The sequence below is a fragment of the Palaemon carinicauda genome, chromosome 37 (assembly GCF_036898095.1).
Source record: "Palaemon carinicauda isolate YSFRI2023 chromosome 37, ASM3689809v2, whole genome shotgun sequence".
Classification (NCBI taxonomy): domain Eukaryota; kingdom Metazoa; phylum Arthropoda; class Malacostraca; order Decapoda; family Palaemonidae; genus Palaemon; species Palaemon carinicauda.
The window spans coordinates 27,927,197-27,942,156 of NC_090761.1; the positions used below are offsets into that span (position 1 = coordinate 27,927,197).

At 47.6% G+C, this 14,960-nt stretch overlaps 1 protein-coding gene across 1 annotated transcript in view; it reads left to right on the top strand.

Annotated features, from left to right (window-relative positions):
* Nucleotides 1-14,960, top strand: part of LOC137629532 (NAD kinase 2, mitochondrial-like) — a 144,858-nt gene that overhangs the window by 616 nt on the left and 129,282 nt on the right. The gene's annotated exons all lie outside the window — the stretch shown is intronic.

The following is a 14,960-nucleotide window of genomic DNA, read 5'->3' on the forward strand; positions in this document are numbered from 1 at the left end:
TACCTAAGACTAGAGAACAATGGTTTGATTTTGGAGTGTCCGTCTCCTAGAAGAGCTTATTACCATAGCTAAAGAGTCTCTTTTACCCTTACAGTAACTAGGGTTGTGATGACCTATTTAGTAACGTCTCTGACTGGTAATTGCCAGACTGGGGTTCGAATCCCACTCGACTTTGTTAGTTCCTTTGGTCGCTGCAACCTCACCATCCTTGTGAGCTAAGGATGGTGTGGTTTGGGGGAGCCTGTAGGTCTACCTGCCGAGTCATCAGCAGACCTTGCCTGACCCTCCTTGGTCCTAGCTTAGATGGAGAAGTGGCTTAGGCGCTGATCATATGTATATATGGTCAGTCTCTGGGGCATTGTCCTGCTTGCTATGGCAATGTCAGTGTCCCTTGCCTCTGCCATCCATGAGTGGCCTTTAAAAATTTTAAACTAAGTCAGATTTTCATCATAATCTACATTGTTTTTCTTTATATCATAATAAAACGTCACCATCGTAATTTCAGCCAATTCTATTCATTATAAAGATTTTATTTTGTTACCTGAAGTCTCCTTTGGTGCATATCACAATCAAAAGTTCTTTTTATCAGCTTATCTGTTCTGTGGATAGACAAAAGGATCACATATATTTAAGGTAAAGAAATGCCTTGGATCCTGGCAGGGATATGAATTGGCCTTATAACACAAACACAAGTATTGTAGTCTCCAAACACCATTTCAAACTTGTCTTCTAAGGTAGCGAGTCACACTGTAATTACTTTGTTCGATTGGCTGAGGAGAGAGAGAGAGAGAGAGAGAGAGAGAGAGAGAGAGAGAGAGAGAGAGAGAGAGAGATTGCCCCCAGGATTTGTTCCTCAACTACTTCGAAGAAATCGGTATTTAACTTTGATGTGTTGATCACAAATCACTTCTTCTTCTTCTTCTTCTTCTTCTTCTTCTTCTTCGCCTTCTTCTTCTTCTTCTTCTTCTTCCTTTGCATTAGAAAAAGCACTTCTTTACTCCCCTTACTTTTCTTAGTGTTAGCAACTACAACTGTCTATTGTTTAATTGTACTGCATGTTGCTAGAAGCGCGCTTGCTTTGATATTTGCTCGATAAGAAAACTTGAAGCTTAGAATCTATCTCATGCCGTTTGATTTCATAACTCTGTAAGCACCCTGAAATCCAATATTAGTGACTGAACTCATTCATGGAATCCATTCAAAGATTGATGGGAAATCTAACATTGATAATAAAGATATTTGGACATGACATAGACAAGGTCAATGAAGTCATTTTTCTATTTTTCATATCTTCTAGCGTATCGTCTGTTTTATGCAAATAAATTGAATTACAATTTCCTATTTCCAAAATGGGAAAAACATCTTGTGAGGATATTAAAGTTAGTAACTTTAATTATCTATTAAACAATGGAAGGTTGATACCAAATACATCGAACTGTGAGGCTATGGACTTGAGAATTAGTCTCCTAGAATGAGCTTCTGAAACAAGGGAAATTGGTTTAGTATATATTTCAACAGAAAGTATGTTTCATTTAAAGGTTTAAAGGCCACTCATGAATGGCAGAGGCAAGGGACAGTGACATTGCCCTATCGAGCAGAACAATGCCCTAGAGACTGACCATATATACATATGATCAGCGCCCAAATCCCCTCTCCACCCTAACTAGGACCAATGAAGGCCAGGCAATGGCTGCTGATGACTCAGCAGATAGACCCATAGGCTCCCCCAAACCGCCCCATCCTTAGCTCCCAAGGATGATGAGGTTGCAGCGACCAAAGAAACAAACGAGTTTGAGATGGACTCGAACCCCAGTTGGCATTCACCAGTCAGGGACGTTAACACATCGGCCAGACGAAATAATTTGTTTATTTCAGAAGTAAGAATTTTTGCCTGATTATCTCTGTCAAGCGGTAAATCATTAGTCACCAGTTGATGTATATATGTTACAGGCAAACTGTGTAACCAGGCATTTCGCGACTAAATATTTTAGACATTTCGTGAAATGACTGATTCACTTAGGGATTTCGCGAAATGACTAAAATTTCCAGGAATTACGCGAAATGACTGGTTTTATAGCCCGGGGATTTCGTGAAATGACTAGTTCATATGAATTTTAGGTCAATAGTGTAAATTTGCTTGTATGTAGTATATGCTTCCGCCAAACGAGCCAGTGAGCTGCACGGGCTGTCGTACGAGGTCTCACACTCGAAGTGTTGGAAAGACCTGAGTTTTAAGTTTCTCCTGGACTTTGTAGCCAAGACCCAAAATCCGGCCTTCTGGGATCCCAAGTTCGAAACCTTTTCGGTCCCAGCTATCCCATGTTCGGACAATCCAGAAGACTTGTTGTTATGCCTGGTCAGGTCGGTCAGAAAGTACCTAGAAAGGACAGCCAGACTTCGCCCTGAGATCAAGAGTCTGTTCGTCTCCGCAGGCCCGGTTAAGAAAGCGGTGTCCAGAAACACCATCTCCTTCTGGCTCAGACAGGTCATAAAGAGGGCTTATGACAGTGACGGTTCCACGTTGCCAGGTAAACCTCGACCCCATGACAGCGGTCTCAGCACCTCCTTGGCCTTCGACAAGAACATGGCATTGGGCCAGATCCTGAAAGCAGGTACGTGGGCCAGGCAGTCTACGTTTACTGCCCATTACCTGAAAGACTGTACAAGGAAGTCCCTGGACTCCTTCTCCATCGGACCGGTCATTTCCGCGCTTCAACAGGTTTAAGGTCAAAGCCCCTGGGAAGATCGTGGGAAGTAATTCCAAGCGACACAAGTTCCTCCTTACCACCCCCTTTCCTGCTTCCCCCTGTTCCCTTTCCTTATCCTCCGCCCATGTGAGAGTTGATCATTGGAGACGCCCATGCTTGGATGAAGATTATAAAGAGGTGAGTTACAGTAGCACTAAATAAAGAGGTTTTTGCGTAGTTCTCCCCGAGTCTCCTATCCCGTTTTTTTGTGGTCTGTCAGAACCTAGCCTCCTATCTAGGTTCTATCAGAAAGTTTCATTTCGGGTCTCCCGACCTGTAAGTTCACTAACCTCCTCCTAAGGTATAAGTCTCCTAAGAAAGTAGTTTGAGGTAAGTACTCCGTGTTGCAACAAATCACAAATTTTAAGTAATTTGTATTTTTCCTAACAGTACTTACCTCGAACTACTTTCGGGTTATGGCCCGCCCAGCCTTCCCCGAGTGTCTTACAGAAGTTTGAATGTATAGTTACCAAAGCTTACTGACGACCGAGACCTAGGTCCATGCTCTCGCACTCTGACCCGGGTCGCCTCAGGGCGAGTATGCATCCACCACGGAGGGACCCACTAGAGAAAACGGAGATAGGGTAAATTACTCAAAAATCTGGTCGGTTGGGAGGAGAATCCCAGATACTCCTAAGAAAGTAGTTCGAAGTAAGTACTGTTAGGAAAAATACAGATTACTTAAGATTTGTGATTTTGTTAATTACTTTTCCTCACGGGGCTATTTTCCCTGTTGGATCCCTTGGCCATATGGCATTCTGCTTTTCCAACTAGGTTTGTAGCCTATATTATATTATATATATATATATATATATATATATATATATATATATATATATCTAAACATATATATATATATATATATATATATATATATATATATATCTAAACATATATATATATATATATATATATATATATATATATATATATACATACATATATGTATATGTATATACATATATATATATATGTATATATATATATATATATATATATATATATATATATATTAAACTTATACATGTATATATATTACATATATATATATATATATATATATATATATATGTGTGTGTGTGTGTATGTGTGTGTGTGTGTTTGTGTGTGTGGATGGACTGTATCAAGGATGACCTTCCATCCAAGGGATTAACAGGTGATGATGTATGAGACAGAGGTAGATGGAGAACGCTGGCCAGAAACATCGACCCCACATAGAAGTGGAAAAAGATGCAGATAAAGAAGATATATATATATATATATATATATATATATATATATATATATATATAATATGTATATATTATACACATTATGTCCCCACATAATCTAGCACACACTTGGCCCACACATCACCGCAGAGATTATCTATACGGCTTTCTGCTAGAAGGGAGCGTATAATCAGAATCCCATTGAATGTTGAGAGTTGGCCTTTGGAGGGTGATGCTTACAGCTTCAGGTATTATGAGCCGGCCGTAGGCACTTGAGTTTTGAACAATGTAGGTTCCATCAAATACGGTTTAGAATAGTTGAAGCTGTAAGAAGAGCCCTCTGATGGCCAACAGTCGAAAGTCAATGGGATTCTAATTACACATTCCCTTCAGATAAAAGCTATACGGATAATCTATATGGTGGTGTGGGCCTTCATGTGTGTCTGAGTTTGTGTGCAAATATCCATGCATATATATATATATATATATATATATATATATATATATATATATATGTATATATATATATGTATATATATATATATATATATATATATATACATATATATATATATATATATATATATATATATATATATATATATGTATATATATATATATATATATATATATATATATATATATATACACTTATATATATAAATTAATTCATACATACTACTACCAGAGTGACATACATAGGGTTTCGCCCTTACCAAGGGGCTCATCAGGTGGGTATTGCCTACATCCATTATTGCAGGCTTGGTTCCCACGACCCTTCTTCTTTCCCTCCTCTTTTCTATTTTATTTTCATCTCAATTCAAAGGTCATCAGTACTTCATGAATATCTTATGATAACTCATGACTTATATTTGAGTTGGATTACTTAGAGAAGCAATTTGAAACCTACTTCAGCAGTTTGGGCATTGAACTTATGGGTTTACCGCCACGCCAGAGGTTGCCCTTCCTTCAGAAATAGCTTTCGGCCAACTCCAGCTAGCTTATTAGTGGTGTCATGACTTATATTTGAGGTGGATTACTTAGAGAAGCAATTTGAAAGCTACTTCAGCATTTTGGGCATTGAACTTACGGGTTTTTCCGCCGCGCCAGAGGTTGCCCTTCCTTCTGAAATAGCTTTTGGCCAACTCCAGCTAGCTTATTAGTGGTGTCATGACTTATATTTGAGTTGGATTCCTTAGAGAAGCCATTTGAAACCTACTTGAGCACTTTGGGCATTGAACTTACGGGTTTTTCTGCCGCGCCAGAGGTTGGCCTTCCTTCTGAAATAGCTTTCGGCCAACTCCAGCTACCCTACTAGTGGTGTCATGACTTATATTTGAGTTGGATTGCTTAGAGAAGCAATTTGAAACCTACTTCAGCATTTTGTGCATTGAACTTACGGGTTTTTCCGCCGCGCCAGAGGTTGCCCTTCCTTCTGAAATAGCTTTCGGCCAACTCCAGCTAGCCTATTAGTGGTGTCATGACTTATATTTGAGTTGGGTTACTTAGAGAAGCAATTTGAAAGCTACTTCAGCATTTTGGGCATTGAACTTATGGGTTTTTCTGCCGCGCTAGAGGTTACCCTTCCTTCTGAAATAGCTTTCGGCCAACTCCAGCTAGCCTAATAGTGGTGTCATGACTTATATTTGAGTTGGATTGCTTAGAGAAGCAATTTGAAACCTACTTGAGCAGTTTGGGCATTGAACTTATGGGTTTTTCCGCCGCGCCAGAGGTTGCCCTTCCTTCTGAAATAGCTTTTGGCCAACTCCAGCTAGCCTATTAGTGGTGTCATGACTTATATTTGAGTTGGATTACTTAGAGAAGCAATTTGAAAGCTACTTCAGCATTTTGGGCATTGAACTTACGGGTTTTTCCGCCGCGCCAGAGGTTGCCCTTCCTTCTGAAATAGCTTTTGGCCAACTCCAGCTAGCTTATTAGTGGTGTCATGACTTATATTTGAGTTGGATTACTTAGAGAAGCAATTTGAAAGCTACTTCAGCATTTTGGGCATTGAACTTATGGGTTTTTCTGCCGCGCTAGAGGTTACCCTTCCTTCTGAAATAGCTTTCGGCCAACTCCAGCTAGCCTAATAGTGGTGTCATGACTTATATTTGAGTTGGATTGCTTAGAGAAGCAATTTGAAACCTACTTGAGCAGTTTGGGCATTGAACTTATGGGTTTTTCCGCCGCGCCAGAGGTTGCCCTTCCTTCTGAAATAGCTTTTGGCCAACTCCAGCTAGCTTATTAGTGGTGTCATGACTTATATTTGAGTTGAATTCCTTAGAGAAGCCATTTGAAACCTACTTGAGCAGTTTGAGCATTGAACTTACGGGTTTTTCCGCCGCGCCTGAGGTTGGCCTTCCTTCTGAAATAGCTTTCGGCCAACTCCAGCTACCCTACTAGTGGTGTCATGACTTATATTTGAGTTGGATTGCTTAGAGAAGCAATTTGAAACCTACTTCAGCATTTTGTGCATTGAACTTACGGGTTTTTCCGCCGCGCCAGAGGTTGCCCTTCCTTCTAAAATAGCTTTCGGCCAACTCCAGCTAGCCTATTAGTGGTGTCATGACTTATATTTGAGTTGGATTACTTAGAGAAGCAATTTGAAAGCTACTTCAGCATTTTGGGCATTGAACTTATGGGTTTTTCTGCCGCGCTAGAGGTTACCCTTCCTTCTGAAATAGCTTTCGGCCAACTCCAGCTAGCCTAATAGTGGTGTCATGACTTATATTTGAGTTGGATTGCTTAGAGAAGCAATTTGAAACCTACTTGAGCAGTTTGGGCATTGAACTTATGGGTTTTTCCGCCGCGCCAGAGGTTGCCCTTCCTTCTGAAATAGCTTTCGGCCAACTCCAGCTAGCTTATTAGTGGTGTCATGACTTATATTTGAGTTGGATTACTTAGAGAAGCAATTTGAAACCTATTTCAGCATTTTGGGCATTGAATTACGGGTTTTTCCTCCGCGCCAGAGGTTGCCCTTCCTTCTGAAATAGCTTTCAGCCAACTCCAGCTAGCCTATTAGTGGTGTCATGACTTATATTTGAGTTGGATTGCTTAGAGAAGCAATTGGAAACCTACTTCAGCATTTTGGGCATTGAACTTATGGGTTTTTCCGCCGCGCCAGAGGTTGCCCTTCCTTCTGAAATAGCTTTCGGCCAACTCCAGCTAGCCTATTAGTGGTGTCATGACTTATATTTGAGTTGGATTGCTTAGAGAAGCAATTGGAAACCTACTTCAGCATTTTGGGCATTGAACTTATGGGTTTTTCCGCCGCGCCAGAGGTTGCCCTTCCTTCTGAAATAGCTTTCGGCCAACTCCAGCTAGCCTATTAGTGGTGTCATGACTTATATTTGAGTTGGATTGCTTAGAGAAGCAATTTGAAACCTACTTGAGCAGTTTGGGCATTGAACTTACGGGTTTTTCCGCCGCGCCAGAGGTTGCCCTTCCTTCTGAAATAGCTTTCGGCCAACTCCAGCTAGCCTATTAGTGGTGTCATGACTTGTATTTGAGTTGGATTGCTTAGAGAAGCAATTTGAAACCTACTTCAGCATTTTGGGCATTGAACTTATGGGTTTTTCCGCCGCGCCAGAGGTTGCCCTTCCTTCTGAAATAGCTTTCGGCCAACTCCAGCTACCCTATTAATGGTGTCATGACTTATATTTGAGTTGGATTGCTTAGAGAAGTAATTTGAAACCTACTTCAGCATTTTGGGCATCGAACTTACGGGTTTTCCGCCGCGCCAGAGGTTGCCCTTTCTTCTTAAATAGCTTTCGGCCAACTCCAGCTAGCCTAATAGTGGTGTCATGACTTGTATTTGAGTTGGATTGCTTAGAGAAGCAATTTGAAAGCTACTTCAGCATTTTGGGCATTGAACTTACGGGTTTTTCCGCCGCGCCAGAGGTTGCCCTTCCTTCTGAAATAGCTTTCGGCCAACTCCAGCTAGCCTATTAGTGGTGTCATGACTTATATTTGAGTTGGATTACTTAGAGAAGCAATTTGAAAGCTACTTCAGCATTTTGGGCATTAAACTTACGGGTTTTTCCGCCGCGCCAGAGGTTGCCCTTCCTTCTGAAATAGCTTTTGGCCAACTCCAGCTAGCTTATTAGTGGTGTCATGACTTATATTTGAGTTGAATTCCTTAGAGAAGCCATTTGAAACCTACTTGAGCAGTTTGAGCATTGAACTTACGGGTTTTTCCGCCGCGCCTGAGGTTGGCCTTCCTTCTGAAATAGCTTTCGGCCAACTCCAGCTACCCTACTAGTGGTGTCATGACTTATATTTGAGTTGGATTGCTTAGAGAAGCAATTTGAAACCTACTTCAGCATTTTGTGCATTGAACTTACGGGTTTTTCCGCCGCGCCAGAGGTTGCCCTTCCTTCTGAAATAGCTTTCGGCCAACTCCAGCTAGCCTATTAGTGGTGTCATGACTTATATTTGAGTTGGATTACTTAGAGAAGCAATTTGAAAGCTACTTCAGCATTTTGGGCATTGAACTTATGGGTTTTTCTGCCGCGCTAGAGGTTACCCTTCCTTCTGAAATAGCTTTCGGCCAACTCCAGCTAGCCTAATAGTGGTGTCATGACTTATATTTGAGTTGGATTGCTTAGAGAAGCAATTTGAAACCTACTTGAGCAGTTTGGGCATTGAACTTATGGGTTTTTCCGCCGCGCCAGAGGTTGCCCTTCCTTCTGAAATAGCTTTCGGCCAACTCCAGCTAGCTTATTAGTGGTGTCATGACTTATATTTGAGTTGGATTACTTAGAGAAGCAATTTGAAACCTATTTCAGCATTTTGGGCATTGAATTACGGGTTTTTCCTCCGCGCCAGAGGTTGCCCTTCCTTCTGAAATAGCTTTCAGCCAACTCCAGCTAGCCTATTAGTGGTGTCATGACTTATATTTGAGTTGGATTGCTTAGAGAAGCAATTGGAAACCTACTTCAGCATTTTGGGCATTGAACTTATGGGTTTTTCCGCCGCGCCAGAGGTTGCCCTTCCTTCTGAAATAGCTTTCGGCCAACTCCAGCTAGCCTATTAGTGGTGTCATGACTTATATTTGAGTTGGATTGCTTAGAGAAGCAATTGGAAACCTACTTCAGCATTTTGGGCATTGAACTTATGGGTTTTTCCGCCGCGCCAGAGGTTGCCCTTCCTTCTGAAATAGCTTTCGGCCAACTCCAGCTAGCCTATTAGTGGTGTCATGACTTATATTTGAGTTGGATTGCTTAGAGAAGCAATTTGAAACCTACTTGAGCAGTTTGGGCATTGAACTTACGGGTTTTTCCGCCGCGCCAGAGGTTGCCCTTCCTTCTGAAATAGCTTTCGGCCAACTCCAGCTAGCCTATTAGTGGTGTCATGACTTGTATTTGAGTTGGATTGCTTAGAGAAGCAATTTGAAACCTACTTCAGCATTTTGGGCATTGAACTTATGGGTTTTTCCGCCGCGCCAGAGGTTGCCCTTCCTTCTGAAATAGCTTTCGGCCAACTCCAGCTACCCTATTAATGGTGTCATGACTTATATTTGAGTTGGATTGCTTAGAGAAGTAATTTGAAACCTACTTCAGCATTTTGGGCATCGAACTTACGGGTTTTCCGCCGCGCCAGAGGTTGCCCTTTCTTCTTAAATAGCTTTCGGCCAACTCCAGCTAGCCTAATAGTGGTGTCATGACTTGTATTTGAGTTGGATTGCTTAGAGAAGCAATTTGAAAGCTACTTCAGCATTTTGGGCATTGAACTTACGGGTTTTTCCGCCGCGCCAGAGGTTGCCCTTCCTTCTGAAATAGCTTTCGGCCAACTCCAGCTAGCCTATTAGTGGTGTCATGACTTATATTTGAGTTGGATTACTTAGAGAAGCAATTTGAAAGCTACTTCAGCATTTTGGGCATTGAACTTACGGGTTTTTCCGCCGCGCCAGAGGTTGCCCTTCCTTCTGAAATAGCTTTCGGCCAACTCCAGCTAGCCTATTAGTGGTGTCATGACTTATATTTGAGTTGGATTACTTAGAGAAGCAATTTGAAACCTACTTCAGCATTTTGGGCATTGAACTTACGGGTTTTTCCGCCGCGCCAGAGGTTTCCCTTCCTTCTGAAATAGCTTTCGGCCAACTTCAGCTAGCCTATTAGTGGTGTCATGACTTATATTTGAGTTGGATTACTAAGAGAAGCAATTTGAAACCTACTTCAACATTTTGGGCATTGAACTTACGGGTTTTTCGCCGCGCCAGAGGTTGCCCTTCCTTCTGAAATAGTTTTTGGCCAACTCCTCTCACTCCAGCTAGCCTATTAGTAGTCAGTCATGACTGATGACACTTGAAATTCAGTGGTGAAGCCAAGGGCCATTATTGTGCCAGGCGGTGAAGCCAAGCGTCATATTTAGGCCGGGCGGTGGAGCCAAGCATCATTGTTGTGCTGGGCGGTAAAGCCAAGCGGGCCAGGTGGTGAAGCCAAGCGCCATTGTAAGCCAGGCGGCGAAGCCAAGCGGGCCAGACGGTGAAGACAAGCCCCATTGTAAGCCAGGCACTGAAGCCAAGCAGGCCAGGTGGTGAAGCCGAGCGCCATTGTTGGGCCGGGCGGTGAAGCCAAGCAGGCCAGGCGGTGAAGCCAAGCGCCATTGTTGTGCTGGGCGGTAAAGCCAAGCGGGCCAGGAGGTGAAGCCAAGCGCCCTTGTAAGCCGGGCGGTGAAGCCAAGCGGGCCAGATGGTGAAGCCAAGCACCATTATTTTGCCGGGCGTTGAAGCCAAGCGGGCCAGGTGGTGAAACCAAGCGCCGTTGTAAGCTGGGCACTAAAGCCAAGAAGGCCAGGCTGTGAAGCCAAGCTCCATTGTTGGGTTGTGCTGTGAAGACAAGCGCCATTTTAGGCTAGGCGGTGAAACCAAGCCGGCTAGGTGGTGAAGCCAAGCGCCATTGTAGGCCAGGCGGTGAAGCCAAGCGCCATTGTAGGCCAGGTGGTGAAGCCAAGCGCGCCAATGTTGGGCCGGGGGTGAAGCCAAGTGTCATGTTTGGGCCGGGCGGTTGAGCCAAGTGGTCTGTCCGGTGAAGCCAAGCATGCCAGGCAGTGAAGTCAAGCACCATTGTAGACCAGGCAGTGAAGCCAAGCGTCATTTTCCCCACCTAAACAGGATGCGCTCATTCATCATTATCAAAGGTTCTTCACCTGCATAGCCAGTCTTTGAGCCTGAAAAAAAACTTAAACCTAAAAAAAAAAAAAAAAAAAAGTCCATTTAACAATCCTAAGCGCTATTGTTGGGCCAGGCGGCAAAGCCAAGCGGGCCAGGTGATGAAGCGAAGCGCCAATGTTGTGCCGGGCGATGAAGCCAAGCGGGCCAGGCGATGAAGCCAAGCGCCATTGTTGTGCCGGGCGATGAAGCCAAATGGGCCAGGCGATGAAGCCGAGCGCCATTGTTTTGCTGGGCGGTGAAGCCGAGTGGGCCAGGCGGTGAAGCCAAGCGCCATTGTTTTGCCGGGCGATGAAGCCAAGTGAGCCAGGTGGTGAAGCCAAGTGCCATTGTTTGGCTGGGCAGTGAAGCCAAGCGGTCCAGGTGGTGAAGCCAAGCACCATTGTTGTGCCGGGCGGTGAAGCCAAGCGGGCCAGGCTGTGAAGCCAGGCGCCATTGTTGGGTTGGGCTGTGAAGCCAGGCGCCATTTTAGGCCAGGCAGTGAAGCCAAGCCGGCCAGGTGTTGATGCCAAGCGCAATTGTAGGCCAGGCGGTGAAGCCAAGCGCCATTGTAGGCCAGGGGGTGAAGCCAGGCGCCATTGTTGGGCCGGGCGGTGAAGCCAAGCGCCATTGTTTTGCCGGGCGATGAAGCCAAGCAGGCCAGGCAGTGAAGCCAAGCACCATTGTTGGGCCGGGCAGTGAAGCCAAGCGGGCCAGGCGATGAAGCCAAGCGGGCCAGGCGGTGAAGCTAAGCGCCATTGTTTGGCCGGGCGATGAAACCAAGCGGGCCAGGCGGTGAAACAAAGCGCTATTGTTGGGCTGGGCAGTGAAGCCAAGCGGGTCAGGCGATGAAGCCAAGCGGGCTAGGTGATGAAGCCAAGCGCCATTGTTTTGCCAGGCAATGAAGCCAAGCGGGCCAGGCGAGGAAGCCAAGGGCCATTGTTTTGCCGGGCGATGAAGCCAAGCGTGCCAGGCGGTGAAGCCAAGCGCCATTGTTGGGCCGGGCAGTGAAGCCAAGTGGGCCAGGCGATGAAGCCAAGCACCATTGTTTTGCTGGGCGATGAACCCAAGCGGGCCAAGGGGTGAAGCCAAGTGCCATTGTTTTGCCGGGCGGTGAAGCTAAGCGCCATTGTTGGGCCGGGCAGTGAAGCCAAACGGGCCAGGTGGTGAAGCCAAGCGCCATTGTAGGCCAGGCGGTGAAGCCAAGCGCCATTGTTGGGCTGGGCAGTTAAGCCAAGTGGGCCAGGCGATGAAGCCAAGCGCCATTGTTTTGCTGGGCGATGAAGCCAAGCGGGCCAGGCGGTGAAGCCAAGCGCCATTGTTTGGCCGGGCGATGAAGCCAAGCGGGCCTGGAGGTGAAGCCAAGCACCATTGTTTGGCCGGGCGATGAAGCCAAGCGGGCCAGGCGGTGAAGCCAAGCGCCTTTGTTGGGCCGGGCAGTGAAGCCAAGCGGGCCAGTTGGTGAAGCTAAGCGCCATTGTTGGGCCGGGCAGTGAAGCCAAACGGGCCAGGTGGTGAAGCCAAGCGCCATTGTAGGCCAGGCGGTGAAGCCAAGCGCCATTGTTGGGCTGGGCAGTTAAGCCAAGTGGGCCAGGCGATGAAGCCAAGCGCCATTGTTTTGCTGGGCGATGAAGCCAAGCGGGCCAGGCGGTGAAGCCAAGCGCCATTGTTTGGCCGGGCGATGAAGCCAAGCGGGCCTGGAGGTGAAGCCAAGCACCATTGTTTGGCCGGGCAGTGAAGCCAAGTGGGCCAGGCGATTAAGCCAAGCGCCATTGTTTTGCTGGGCAATGAAGCCAAGCGGGCCAGGCGGTGAAGCCAAGCTATTTTTTTGCCGGGCGATGAAACCAAGCGGGCCAGGCAGTGAAGCCAAGTGCCATTGTTGGGCTGGGCAGTGAAGCCAAGCGGGCCAGGTGGTGAAGCCAAGCGCCATTGTTTTGCCGGGCGATGAAGCCAAGCGGGCCAGGCGGTGAAGCCAAGCGCCTTTGTTGGGCCGGGCAGTGAAGCCAAGCGGGCCAGTTGGTGAAGCTAAGCGCCATTGTTGGGCCGGGCAGTGAAGCCAAACGGGCCAGGTGGTGAAGCCAAGCGCCATTGTAGGCCAGGCGGTGAAGCCAAGCGCCATTGTTGGGCTGGGCAGTTAAGCCAAGTGGGCCAGGCGATGAAGCCAAGCGCCATTGTTTTGCTGGGCGATGAAGCCAAGCGGGCCAGGCGGTGAAGCCAAGCGCCATTGTTTGGCCGGGCGATGAAGCCAAGCGGGCCTGGAGGTGAAGCCAAGCACCATTGTTTGGCCGGGCAGTGAAGCCAAGTGGGCCAGGCGATTAAGCCAAGCGCCATTGTTTTGCTGGGCAATGAAGCCAAGCGGGCCAGGCGGTGAAGCCAAGCTATTTTTTTGCCGGGCGATGAAACCAAGCGGGCCAGGCAGTGAAGCCAAGTGCCATTGTTGGGCTGGGCAGTGAAGCCAAGCGGGCCAGGTGGGGAAGCCAAGCGCCATTGTTTTGCCGGGTGATGAAGTCAAGCGGGCCAGGCGGTGAAGCCAAGCGCCATTGTTTGGCCGGGCAGTGAAGCCAAGCGGGCCAGGCGGTGAAGCCAAGGGCCATTATTTTGCCGGGCGATGAAGCCAAGCAGTCCAGGCGGTGAAGCCAAGTGCCATTGTTGGGCCAGGCAGTGAAGCCAAGCACGCCAGGCGGTGAAGCCAAGTGCCATTGTTTTGCCAGGCGATGAAGCCAAGCGGGCCAGGCAGTGAAGCCAAGCGCCATTGTTGGGCCGGGCAGTGAAGCCAAGCGCGCCAGGCGGTGAAGCCAAGCGCCATTGTTTTGCCGGACGTTAAAGCCAAGCAGTCCAGGTGGTGAAGCCAAGCACCATTGTTGGGCCGGGTGGTGAAGCCAAGCGGGCCAGGGGGTGAAGCCAAGCGCCATTATTTTGTCAGGCTCTGAAGCCAAGCAAGCCAGGTGGTGAAGTAGAGCGCCATTGTTGCGCCGGGCAGTGAAGCCAAGCGGGCCAGGCAGTGAAGCCAAGCGCCATAGTTTTGCCGGGCGATGAAGCCAAGCGGGCCAGGCGGTGAAGCCAAGCGCCATTGTTGGGCCGGGCAGTGAAGCCAAGCGGGCCAGGCAGTGAAGCCAAGCGCCATTGTTTTGCCGGGCGATGAAGCCAAGCGGGCCAGGCGGTGAAGCCAAGCGCCATTGTTGGGCCGGGCAGTGAAGCCAAGCGGGCCAGGCGGTGAAGCCAAGCGCCATTGTTGGGCCGGGCAGTGAAGCCAAGCGGGCCAGGCGGTGAAGCCAAGTGTCATTGTTGGGCCGGGCAGTGAAGCCAAGCGCCATTGTTTTGCCGGGCGATGAAGCCAAGCGGGCCAGGCGGTGAAGCCAAGTGCCATTGTTGGGCCGGGCAGTGAAGCCAAGCGCACCAGGCGGTGAAGCCAAGTGCCATTGTTTTGCCGGGCGATGAAGCCAAGCGGGCCAGGCAGTGAAGCCAAGCGCCATTGTTGGGCCGGGCAGTGAACCCAAGCGCGCCAGGCGGTGAAGCCAAGCGCCATTGTTTTGCCGGACGTTAAAGCCAAGCAGTCCAGGTGGTGAAGCCAAGCGCCATTATTTTGCCGGGCGATGAAGCCAAGCAGTCCAGGCGGTGAAGCCAAGCGCCATTGTTGGGCCGGGCAGTGAAGCCAAGCGGGCCAGGCGGTGAAGCCAAGCGCCATTGCTGGGCCAGGCAGTGAACCCAAGCGCGCCAGGCGGTGAAGCCAAGCGCCATTGTTTTGCCGGGCGATGAAGCCAAGCGGGCCAGGCGGTGAAGCCAAGCGCCATTGTTGGGCCGGGCAGTGAAGCCAAGCGGGCCAGGCGGTGAAGCCAAGCGCCATTGTTGGGC